Consider the following 12,302-nt stretch of genomic DNA (forward strand, 5'->3'; position numbering starts at 1 on the left):
CTGCTGCCCCTCCAAGGGGGTCTCCCAGGCATATCTACAGCAAATGACCAGGTAGAAGAATATTCATGGAGGCACTGTGTGCAGGGGTAAAGCACAGACTCCTGTAACTGTTCCCATAGGCGGCAGGTTCCCTAAACCGCAGGGCGCTCAGCTGCGTGTGAGGGGGAAGCTCAGAGCAGAAAGCAACGGCCTCAGGATGTGTTGCAGAGTGAAGACAACAAGGAGCAGAATTATGTGCACAGGGAATTATTTGTTTCTATGTGTTTCCATACTTGTTTGCACGTGCACAGAACGTCTGAAACAACTCTGGGAGGACACAAGAGAAAGCCGCACCCTGGGTGTCTGGAGCGCAGGGCTGCAGCTGCAAGCTTTTCACGTTCTTGAAAGTACCCTTTACATTCTGTCACGTGAAGGTGCGGTTGCTTCAAGTAATACGTACAACACAACATAAATCACTTTTAAAGTTAAAGGGGGGGTCTTCTTCCCCCCTCACCCTGGCACCCCTCTTACCTGGACAGGTGAGACTGCTTTTTACTGGCTGATCTTTGGATCAGAGAGAGAAGGACACCAGGGAAGAAGAGAGCACGGAGCCCAGGAGAGAGCGAAACAGGAAAGGAGGAAGAAAAACAACAAAACAAGACATAAACCAGACAAGACACTGGAGCGGGCTGGTTCAAAAAAAAGCCACAACTGAGCTCAGAAGGGCCCAGGAGTAGAAACCAGCCAGGGCGCAGGGGAGTCATCCTGCGAAAATGCATCTTGCTGCCAGGAACGTCGCAGAGCTTCGCTACGGTTCTCAGGGAAGCTGGGCCACAGCGTTCAGCAGGGACTCCTGCCGGTCCTCCCACAGCCCCCGGGGCCACGGTGCTGCAGCAGCAGGGATGCGCAGGGGACTGCCTCCTCCCGACTGCGGGGCTTACAGGGGGCGGCTGTGGGCCCACCATGGCGGGGCTCTGGCGGCGCTGAGCTCATTGCTGGTCTGCCTACAGTCTTTCACCTGCTCTGGTTTCTGGCTCCTGCCTCTGCCCATACTGGGCCTGCCCCCTTGATGTCCTTCCTACCCCACGACCGGTACCGCGTCTGGAAGCCAGACATGAGGGGGCACAGCCAGCAGCTCCAACTTCCGGCCGTCTTCAAATGACCCGACCGCTCCACCCATGGCGGGTCCTCCACTGAGTTCAGCAGCAAGTGTTCTAGAATGTGCAGATGGTAACTGCACTCGCTGTGGCGACCGTTCTGCAACAGATGCATGTGCGGTCATCATCGAGCTGCAGCCTGTCACCTACGGCTCCGTGAAACTGAAAACGGTGTCCCAGCGTCCAGACCCCTGCTATCTGATAGCCACCAGCCACACGTAGCTATGCAAATTTACACTCAAAATTACATTTAAGATTCAGTTTCTCAGTTGCAAAGGCCACGTCTCAAGGTCTTCAAAGCTACATGTGGCTCGTGGCTAGCACAGCCCCTGGACCGTGCGCATCACCACAGAAAGTCCTACCGGACGGCACTGCCAAAGCACAAACATGAGATGCGGTCACGCAGCGAGTGGGTGAGGTGAATGTAGAGAACTTCCGCACAGACATGGGGGCCCCCACCCCTCCGAGAGGCCTTCTATTCCAGCCGTTCATCTGCTGTCTTTGGCCGGATCCACACACCACACCACTGGGTGACTGCACACAGGCGGGAACTCCTCCTCCTAGCCAGCTCAGGAGAAAGCCCGTTTCGCCTGGGACAGCTCGGGCCTCCTCCTGGCCGCCGCTGGCCTCTGCAGTCCACTGGCTTCCCAGGCCGGTCTCAGAGCCCAGCAGCGGGGAGCTCTTAACCTGCTTTGCTCTGCACGTGAGCCGGCCGAGCGCCACTGCACACAATTGAAGGCCCACGAGGCCGTGGAGGGCATCCGGGGCATGGACTTCTCTAGCAGGACATTTTCTCTCTGAGAGCTTCACAGAGGGAAACCCAGCACAGAAGCGGAGAAGGAGGACACGCGGGGGCAGCAGCTCAGCTGGATGGAGACCCCCCCGCCCCGGGCTGTGGGGCCCGCTGGGCTTTGAGCCTGAGCAGAGACGCTGAGGGAGACCACAGCAAGGTTAAAATCTGAGAGACGAGGGTGGAGGGAGAGCGGGAGGAACGCAGTTTGGCATGAAATAGGGGCCGTCAGAGAAGAGAGGACTTTGATGCGGGCTCCCCTCTTCCTGATGACATTCCCACGGAAATGCAGGAGCAGAGATCGGATTCCAATTGGCCTTCACCTGATGGTTGTGGGGAAGGCCCGGGAAGAGTGCAGACTCCCCCCCAAATTTGGGGCTTGTTAAATGGCAGCCGCGAGGCAGATGGCTGGCCCAGCTTCTCAGTAAGTCCCACGCCACCACGGCCGGCCGTGGCTTCCAGCCGCAGGCCGGGATGACTGCAACAGCCCCGTCTCCGCTCCCCCGCAGCGGCCTTCTCTGGGCCCCCAATGGGGACCTGTCATTCCCGCCTCACTCCCCAAAGCCCCAGTGTGCTCACTCTGCCGCTGCTGGTGATGGCCCCCACCCTTTCCCCCTGCTTCTCAGGGCTCTGGTCAAGTGGCAACGACCCCACCACGCTTCCCCTGGCCACGGCAGCCTGCATGTCCCTCACCCCAAGATTTTATTCTGAAAAATTTCAAACCCACATTAATGTTGAGGGAGTGGCACGATGAATACCTATACAGCCTTCATCTAGACTCACCAATTAACATTTCACACTTGCTTGATTTTTCTATGATTATACATTTTTTTTTCCCATTTCAAAGCTAGAAGACCACATGGTACTTTATCCCTAAATACGTCAGCAGAGATCCCCCAAGACCTTCAGGCTTCTATACAACCACAGTGATATCAGCACACCCAGGAGTTCATCTTTGACACAGAAAGATGACCTCATGCATGTCCCCACTCCACCCCCCAACTGTCTATTGCTCTTCTACATGGCTGTGCTCCAACAGCCTCGGACCAGGTCCCACCGTGGAGCGCAGATTGCATTTACTCGGGCTCCTTGGTGTTCATTTGATCTAGAACCCCCACCCACGCTGGTCTCTCTGAACACCGGTGTGTTGGAGAGCTCAGGCTGGTCGTCTTTGTGGATGGCCTGCAAAGGACTTTTCTGTCTCTGCATGATTAGATTCACATCAAGGCTTTTAAGAGAGTATTACATAAGCGATGCTCATTTCTGGTTCCACTAGGTTCGATTACTCCGGGGAGTTCACAGCGGTACAAGCAGATTTCCCATTTGAATGAGCGGGCGATCTGGGGTGCTATTTGAATTGTTCCTTCTACATCTACCAGTGCGCAGTCTCTTGTAGAGAATGCTGTATTCTCCCTCTTCTGGAGTGGTGTCGTGAATGCATGGTTTCCCCAGTGCAATGCATTATAGTCCATTACCACCATGACTTTTCTTTTAAATGTGTTTGTTTTGCTTTTTTAAGTTTTTTTTTTTTTTTTTTAGAAATCTCCACGCCCAACATGGGGCTTGAACTCAAGATCCTGAGATCAAGAGTTGCACAACTCCACTGAGCTGGCCAGGCATCCCTGTAATCATCACTTTTTTTTAAGATTTTATTTATCAGAGAGAGAGAGAGCGAGCTTGAGCACGAGCAAGGGGAGTGGCAGGCAGAGGGAGAGGGAGAAGCAGACTCCCTGACGAGCAGGGAGCCGAAAGCAGGACTCCATCCCAGGACCCTGACTGAGATCATGACCTGAGCCAAAGGCGGATGCATCACCGACTGAGCCACCCAGGGCCCCCTCCTCATCACTTTTTAAAAACTGTCGGAGGTGCTACATTTGGCTGGTAGGAGCTCCTGTTCAAGTGTCACCATCTGTCTTCGAGTGCATCCTTGCCTTTTGGACAACCAGATGCTCCCGGCTCACCTCGTACCTTCCCTGAGCCAGACCTGCCGTCGAACATTCCTGTGGGGAGCCCTGGTTCCTTTCAGCGGGACACATACGTAGAGACAGGGTCTGGGTGCCGGGTGCTCCCTGTGGCCAGGTTGTTGCTCCTCCAGCCCCTTTGGTGAGCGGGATATTTGTGCAGGAAGGGCGAATTCACATGGAAATCTCCAGTGTGACTGTGGCATGACAGGGTCCTTCCTCGTCCCCCCAATTCTGTTACTTTAGCTTCTCTCTCCTACAGTGAGAACCCGGGTCCCACACAAAAGCAACATGTTTGCTCGTTTGCCTGCTGCAGGATACACGCCGGACGGTGGTGGGAACGCCGCACCGACTCATGAGGTGGGAGTCTCCCTGCAGCTCCTTTGGTCCTCGGACTGTGTCCCATCGCCTTCGTGCCCATCCATCTGCAATGCATGCAGGCTTCTTTTCTGATTTGCACTTAATTTGGGGGTTTGCTTTTCTCAGACTTATTTATCTAATTTCATTTTTTGAACTTGCTACGCATTTACGCGGTTGAAAACTCAAAATGAAACTTTAAAAGAAGTACATTCAGGCGGCGCCTGGGTGGCTCAGTCCTTGAGCATCTGCCTTTGGCTCAGGTCAGGATCCCAGAGTCCTGGGATCGGGCCCCGCGTCGGGCTCCCTGCTCCGCGGGAAGCCTGCTTCTCCCTCTCCCGCTCCCCCTGCTTGTGGCCCCTCTCTCGCTGTGTCTCTGTCAGAAAATAAATACAATCCTAAAAAAAAAAAAAAAAAAGGTGCATTTAGAACTGTCCGTATTCCGTCTTCCCACTCCTCCAAGGAAACATTTTCATTTGTCTTCAGCTCCCTTTCTGGATTTCTTCCTGGGAAGTTAAGCAAATACGCAGAAATATTCTTTTTCCTTTCTTGCTTACACAATAGGTAGTATCTCATGTATTCACACCTTGCCTTTCTCATTTCACCTATCCTAAAAGTGACGGTATCAGTTCACAGAAATCTGCCATTTCCTTGTCCTTTCGCTGGGCCCACGCCCTGCGCGCCGATGTCCTTCCCTCGACTCCGCTCCCTGTCACCTGCTAGAGGGCAAAGGTCTCAGCGTGTACTTTCCGGTAGGCTCTCCAGCAGCACGAGGCCCCGAAGAGCCACCCTGCAAATACAGGCCGAAGATGCCCTCCTCATTGTAGCCCACAGGGTGCATGATACAGCCCGGAAACGTCTGGTGACCTTCCAGAGTGCAAAGGCACAAGTGCCCACATATTCCTTCTGTTGGCCTATGGGCATGGGTGTATGTGTATATATATTTTTTCAAATTAGTTAAAAATTGAAGATCAGGCAATTGTTAAAAATTGAAGATCAAGCAATTTCACATTAACAAGATACAGGTTTCTGGTTTCTTGGAAACGGGTGGAGTTTGGCACCACTGTGCTTCTGATCTCACTCGGTGACCGTCGGCTCGTGGGAGCTCCTGCCCTCCCCATCCTTACTCCATCCCACTGGCAACATGGAGCAGAGGAATAGCCTAGAACGTCCCTGTTCCTGGATACCAGTTACTAAGTGCCTCCCACCTTCCAGGCAGGTGCTGCCCACCCGACATACACCATCCATGGCCATACTTAGAGCGAACACGGGGGTTAAGTAAGTGGAATTAGGATTCACCTGACTTCAAGGTCTGTGCCCCTAAAGGAAAAGTTATCTCACCTGTGGCCTTAGGAAGATCTAACTGGCCTTTAGTGAACCTTTCCTCCTATTTTCTTTTCCACACACATGCATACATGCACACAGAACATGTGTACATGGGACAACACATGCGCACACACGATACATACATGTCACACGCGAGCTCACAGGATACACACTAGACTGCACGTGCCCTGTAGGTCTGGAAAGATAACACGATAAACACAGGATTAGATCGCACACCATACGTGGGCTGACCAAGGTCTCTGCGTTTGGGCAAAGTCACGTTCCCAGGCCCCTCCCCGAAGCCAGGAGCAGCAGTAAACCAGGAAAGAGCTACCTGGCCAGGACCTTCGTTCTAGATAAAGTCCACACTTGCTGAACCCTGACCTGGTCTTACTGGTCTGGTCTCCCTTATCTCCCAGGGTGGAGGAGCTCGAAGCAGGCTCCCGGCACCCTAACTTCCCCAGGATTCCGCATCTGGGTGGAATGTTCCCCACGGTCGGAAGCTGGCAAATACTCCCAGGCCTGCACATCCCCACGGTGAAGGGAAGACACACACATCCCCTTCGAGCTCGTGTCCTTGAAAACACTGGGACACAAGGGGCGCAGATCAGACACGAGCAGTGTGGATCAGAACCAGGGTGCAAAGTTAATGCCTCGAAGAGTGCTGTAAGAGACACCTGGGTTTGGAGTCAAGGACACTCAGGAGCTAATCCCAGTTCTCTCTCCCAACTGCTCGACTTCACGCATGGGGGGGGGGTCCCGTCAGCTGTAAACCAGGGGGCGGCCAGGTCACCTGCTGGCTGCAGAGAGGCGTGGGACTCATTTGACGCTCCGGCCGGGACCTGACTCAGCGGCTCTGTGGTGTGCAATCGATCTCCGCTTCCACAAGCAGCCCAGGCAACGGCCGTTCAGGGAACCGTCACTGTGTGGAGCTCTGCACCGTCCCCAGGGTCCCCAGTGGACCTTAGCCCTCCAGGTCAAGGTTGCCGGCCACGGCCCAGGGTGGCATCCAGGGCATGCAGCGTGCCCGTGCCACACGTCTGCTGAAGGGCTGTGCACGCGCCTCCTTTTGGGGCCGGTATGAGGGTCACAGAGGCCTCATTCGTCAGCTTCCCTGACGGTGCGAAGTCCTGCGCAAATCCACTCAAGTTCCACACCAGGCGACTGACACTCAACGTGCCAGAGGTGAGGGCCACAGATGGTGCGTGGACGAGAGACGGAGAAGTGAGGACGAGCCCGGTGTGTCCGGTCCTCTCTGCTTCCATGCAGCTCTCAGACGGCTGTGTCACCCCAGGCACACAGCCATGTGTACGGGGAGGCTGAGCTCCGGCGGGCTGAGCTTCAGCACCAGTGTTTCACACATGGCCCACGCGCTACAGTTAGGAAAACACACTTTCGGGGTGAAATACGGGCTCAAGCTTAGCCTTCTCCTGGCTGTCACCCCACTGAGAAGCCCCCGTTTCTCAACGACAAATGCGGAAAATACCACTTTTGTCCAAGGGTGACTGGGAGCGCCGAATCCCCCCACCGAAACCTCAAAGCCAACCCGTGCAAGCAGAAACCCACCTCCCAGCCGAGCCCAGCCCTACTCCTGAGCAAATGTCTCCTCCCGAGGTGAACGCCGGAGCCCAATTACCTTGGACACCCTGTAAATCGAGTTGCTGCTCAGTTTTACTGCGATTACCCTCCACTAGGTCTGGACCCACCTGCCTCTGCTCCTCCCGCCCCTCCCCCAGGACTACCGCTCCCCTCCCCAGAATCCAGCTGTTCTCTACACAGCCATCTTTTAAAGAGACACATCAGAACGTCACCTGGGAGTGCTTTCCCGGCGTCCAAATCCTAGCCCAGCCTACAGGTCCCCCAGCGGCCACCTTCGCCCTTCCTCCCTGCACAGCAACCCCAGCAGCCAGCCACTCCGCAAGGCCATCACACACTCACTTGCCAGGGTCGGCACAAACGCCTCTCCCTCTGCGAGACCTTCGCTGACACCCCGCTATGCGGGTCTCCCCTGAAGTCTTCCCTGTAGGGCTTGCTCAGAGCTGACCAGTCATTTGGTGCTTTGGGGATCGTTTCATGTCTACTTTCCCCGTTTACCGATAAGCTGTTGTCTCCTGTTCCCTAGAGCACACAGCAGCTCCAGAACACAGCAGATATTCAATAGATAGGAGTTGAAAAATAAAATCAGATAATACGTGCCAAGGAACTCTGCAGACATCCAAATATTACAAGCACACACTTGTCCTCAAGAGTCTGAGTGGCCTCCACAGTGCAGAGAAGTCAGGACTAAATTCACAGCCTCCTGGGTTTAACGAAGGCCGACTGAAGTGGGAGGCTGTAGCCTCTCCTCAGGTGCATGCGAGGAGCGCCATCAAGGTGCGGTCAGAACGGCTGAAGCTCCTACAGTCCTCCGTCTCCCAGATTCCTACAATTCCGTTCTGCACACAGAGCACTAAACAAGAAAATGCGTGTTGAAGTGTGTTCGTAAGGACAAGGTGGGTTGGGGAGAAAGAAGGCCAAAGAAGGAACGGGAAAGGTGGTCCACGGAGCAGAGCGTGGGAGCAAGGGCCGAGTCCCGAGGGGCAGCTCAGCGCGGGAAGACGCTGGAGGGGAGGAACAGTGTGAGACAGCAGCTCCGAGGCCGTCAGTGTGACCCGGGGTGGAGGGAAGGACCAGACAGGAGAGAACATGACATAAAACAGAGAAGACGTGGGTTTCCACCCCCGCTCTGCCACGTGCGAGCCAGGGCTGGGGGGGCGGGTCTTAGGAAACTCTCTGGAACGCTGAGTTTCTCCACCTGAACAACATGGACAGTCCACCTGCCTGCTCCACCTGTCTCAGGAGCAGCTGTGGGAATTAAATGAGGGGGCGTCCGAAGGCTTGGGAAACACTGAGGCACATGGCAATGACCGGGGAGAGGCTGGGCCAGCTGCTGAAGGCTTCCTGGGGCTCACGGGATCAGGGCAAGCCTTGGTCAGCACAGGTCTGAAGGGAGAGGCCGGAGTGGGCCGGAAGGGAGAGGCTGGAGGCCCAGAGCGCCCGTGGGGCCGGGCTGATGTGCGCCTGAGCACGAGCACTGCTGTGGAACAAACCGGAAAGGGCAGGTGGGAGAGAGGCTGGGGGGGGCGGGGGGGCACACGACTGCCTCCCGTGCTGCCCATGGGGAGCTGGGAGCCACTGGGGCTGCCGCAGGGCACCGCCAACGTGCTGGTTTGAAGTGAGAGACTCAGTATGAAATATCCACGAGGTTTCAGACAGTACAAAAAAGTGGAGGAATGTAAAATATCAATACTTTCAATATTGTTTACATGCCAAGATAACAATATTTTGAGTAGACTGAGTTAAATGAAATGTATTACTAAAATTCATTTCTCCTATTCCTCATTTTCATTTTTAAAAGATCTTATTAAGTAACCTCTACACCCAACGTGGGGCTCGAACCCACAACCCCAAGATGGAGTTGCATCCAGCCCCCCCTCCCTGCTACTTTTTAAAGTTTTTTTTTTTTTTCTTTTTTATTTGACAGAGAGACAGAGAGAGAGCACAAGTAGGCAGCAGGTAGAGGTAGAGGGAGAAGCAGGCTCTCCGCTGAGCAGGGAGCCTGACGCGGGGCTCAATCCCAGGACCCTGAGACTGTGACCCGAGCCAAAGGCAGCCACTTAACTGACTGAGCCACCCAAGCGCCCCATCTCCTTGCTATTTTTTTTGTTGTTATTTTTTTTTCCTTGCTGCTACCTTGCTACTTTTAATGTGGCTACTAGAAAGTTCCCAATGCCACGTGTGGCCTGTGTTCTGCCCTGCTGCACAGTACGGGTAGGGCCTCCCTTGGCCACACTCGGCCTTCTCCCCCATGGCGGGGCCTCCAGCCCCTCAGACCAGGCAAAGACACCAGTAGCCGGCCCAGAGTCACCGCCCAGAGTCGCTACAGCCTTCTGCCAAAGCACTGGGCGCACGGGCGCTGACCTCTCTCCCCTGTTCTTGTCCGCTGGGCTGTGAGCTCCCGAAGGGCCCCTCTCAGCGGCCTCAGCAAGGAAGGAGTGAGGGGCTCTGAAGGGCGGCCCTCTCCAGCGCTTGGCAGACAACAGGCTGACTGGCGGGCACCCTCTCTGCAGTTGGGACCCAGCACACATGTGCCTCCCTGCTCATCAGCATGGGCACAGACTCACATCCGATTTACTGAATTGGTCACACATTCCTCGGAAAAACCCCAGGACCTGGGCTGCACCCAGGGAGTCAAATGGGTATTGAGCCGCAGGGTGGTCAAGTGTGGAGCTGGACGGGGTACGTCTGCATCGTGGCTCTGGTTCTGACCGCCTGTGGGGCTTGGGGAAAATGACTCCCTGGCTGTGACCCTCGGTGTCCTCATCCACAGAACTGGAACACTAGCTACCTATCTCACGGGCACTTGCAGGAGCTGGTGAACGCGGAGTATCTGGCGTAATGCCCGGCACGCGGCCAAGCCCGAAAAGCGGTTGCCGTTCTTGCCCTGAGGCCCTGAGTCAAACCGCACGAGTGAGCTACCACTGAGCAATCCCATCGTGGCTTGAGCACAGGAGAAAAGGACGTGGGGTTCTCGCACGCCGATGTGACCGGCCCCTAGGCCTGCTCCGGAGCAGGCGCCCCGCTGCGGAGCCCGGTCCCCACTGCCATGCTCTGGTCTCCGCGTCTCGGGACGCCGGTGCCGAAGCTGCCCTGCACCAGCGCGTCACTGCAGACAGCAAGACCACAGGGTCTCCAGAGGCCCGGCCAGGTGCGCAGGGCGGAGGCGGGGCGGGCAGCACACGCGAGGGAAGCCACGGAGGCCGGCACGGCCGCAGGGAGGGGGCGGCACGGGCCGTCTAGACATCTGGGTTCTAGACCAACTCTGCCCCCGTCTTTCTGAACACCCTTGGAAAAGGAGAGGAAAATTATATGGAATCAGCATGTAATACGTTACAGACCTTCATTTAATCCTCACAACAACTTGATGAGGTAGACGCTGTTATTTGCCTTGACTGACGAGGAAAACAAGAGTCAGAGAAGCTCAGTAAGTTGCTCAAGGACACACAGCTATTCAACGGTAGAGCCAGACATGAGCTCAAGCCTGCCAGACGCCAGAGCCAACGTTCCCCTCTGGGCGCCTTGGCTTCACCCCTACCCTGCAGGGCTGGGCCAGGTTACCTTCCCCCGTCTCGTTCTTATCACACACCATCCTCCACCCCTCACAGGGCGTCCTGGGCACACGGGGTCTGTGCACCCCGGGCGGACGCACGCAGAACTCAATTTATACACCTGAGAGGGAAACGACAGACACCATCCCCAACAGTGGCCTAGAAGCACGGTGGAGTCTGCGCTGGGGACGTCCGCAAGGTGGCCAGGGAGTTTTATTCCGTTAGCTGGTACGAACAAGAGCCAAGGAAGAGCAGAGCTCAGAACCCACAAGACACAGGCCGAGCCTGTGTCCCAGGGCCCGAGGCCGGGGAGTGGGGGTAGAGGGCCTCGGTCTGGGGCCTGACGCGTCCTCCTCACCTGCGTAACGGCCCCGTGTGACAGCAGACAAGGCACCGAACACCTCCCAGTCCCAGCTTCCATGCCGGTACCGTGTGCGACAGAGCATCGTCCTCCCACAGGGCCCTGTGATGCCACCATTATTTGGAAACCCAGAATCACTCTGCTGGCGTATGCCGCCTCACCTCCAGTTTTCCTGAAAAGTAACTACCTGTGTCCTAAGTAAATCCTCCGGAAGCAGTGACAATACACAAGGCACACCACGCTGGGGACTTGGCATCAACAGAGTTATGCTCTGATTAGTCCACAAATAAAGGACGAATCGCAAATCAATCCCGAAAAACAGCCAATCTAAGAAGTCTCCATCTGCCTGGAAAAAAGCTGTCATCTGGCTCAGAATTCACCTTTCTAATTTACTTTGTTAGGGTGGATTTTAAATTTGTTTTCGTTCCCTGAGTTCGTATCAAAATTGATGGGAAATAGTGGGTGGCAGGGGAAAGTTCGCCTTTGGTTTTGAAACTGCTGAGCTTCAGCCACGGAATGACAATTCAGGCAAGCTGCTGCCCTTCCTCACCATCCCTCTGCCATAGGACCCTCTCCCTCAGCTGAGGCACCTGCAGGTCACAGCGCGGGAGCCCCCAGCGGTACTGAGGAGCCCCCGAGTCAGGAGAGGGACAAAGGAGGGCAAGCGGGGGAGGACCCAAATCCCTCTTCCACCCTTCTCAAGACTGCCCGGACACTCCCCGCCTTCCGGAAGCTTCTCTCAACTGACTCGCCGGCCACTCCTGTTGTTTACACCGTCTGGCCCTTAGGCTTTTGACTTGTGCTCTAAGGACACATCCCTGCACCGATGTTGCTTTAAAAGGGAACTGGTAATAAAACACCTGCTCCGAAGGGGGGACTGCTGTCCTCCATTTTGTGTTTCCTCAGCTCCCCTGACCCTGGTCCCCATCAAGAACGCCAGCTCCACACAGGTCACTTGGCAGACACAGCTGGTTAGGACGCTGATGGAAGGCCAGCCAGAACATGGCCTCAGGACAGGCCCATCCTTATGACAGCTCTGAGCTGCCACACCCCCAGGAGACCCCCTGCTGCCCTGAGATGGGGCCTGCAGGACCGGGTTTACTGGGGCAACTCCAGGCAGCCACTCAGAGGGGCCTGGCCGGGAGGAGTGGGGAGGGCAATGGGCGGGCTGCAGACCAGGCTGTACAGGCCCAGGCCGCAGGCTCTTCCGAGCCTGACACAGGC

General features: G+C 55.8%; 1 protein-coding gene across 1 annotated transcript in view; it reads right to left on the minus strand.

Moving 5' to 3' along the window:
- ARHGEF11 (Rho guanine nucleotide exchange factor 11) overlaps window positions 1-12,302 on the minus strand; it is an 82,529-nt gene that overhangs the window by 41,981 nt on the left and 28,246 nt on the right.

Source organism: Eumetopias jubatus, unplaced genomic scaffold (assembly GCF_037043125.1).
Source record: "Eumetopias jubatus isolate StellerSeaLion01/CBP00866 unplaced genomic scaffold, mEumJub1_p1.0 scaffold_12, whole genome shotgun sequence".
NCBI classification, from domain to species: Eukaryota; Metazoa; Chordata; class Mammalia; order Carnivora; family Otariidae; genus Eumetopias; species Eumetopias jubatus.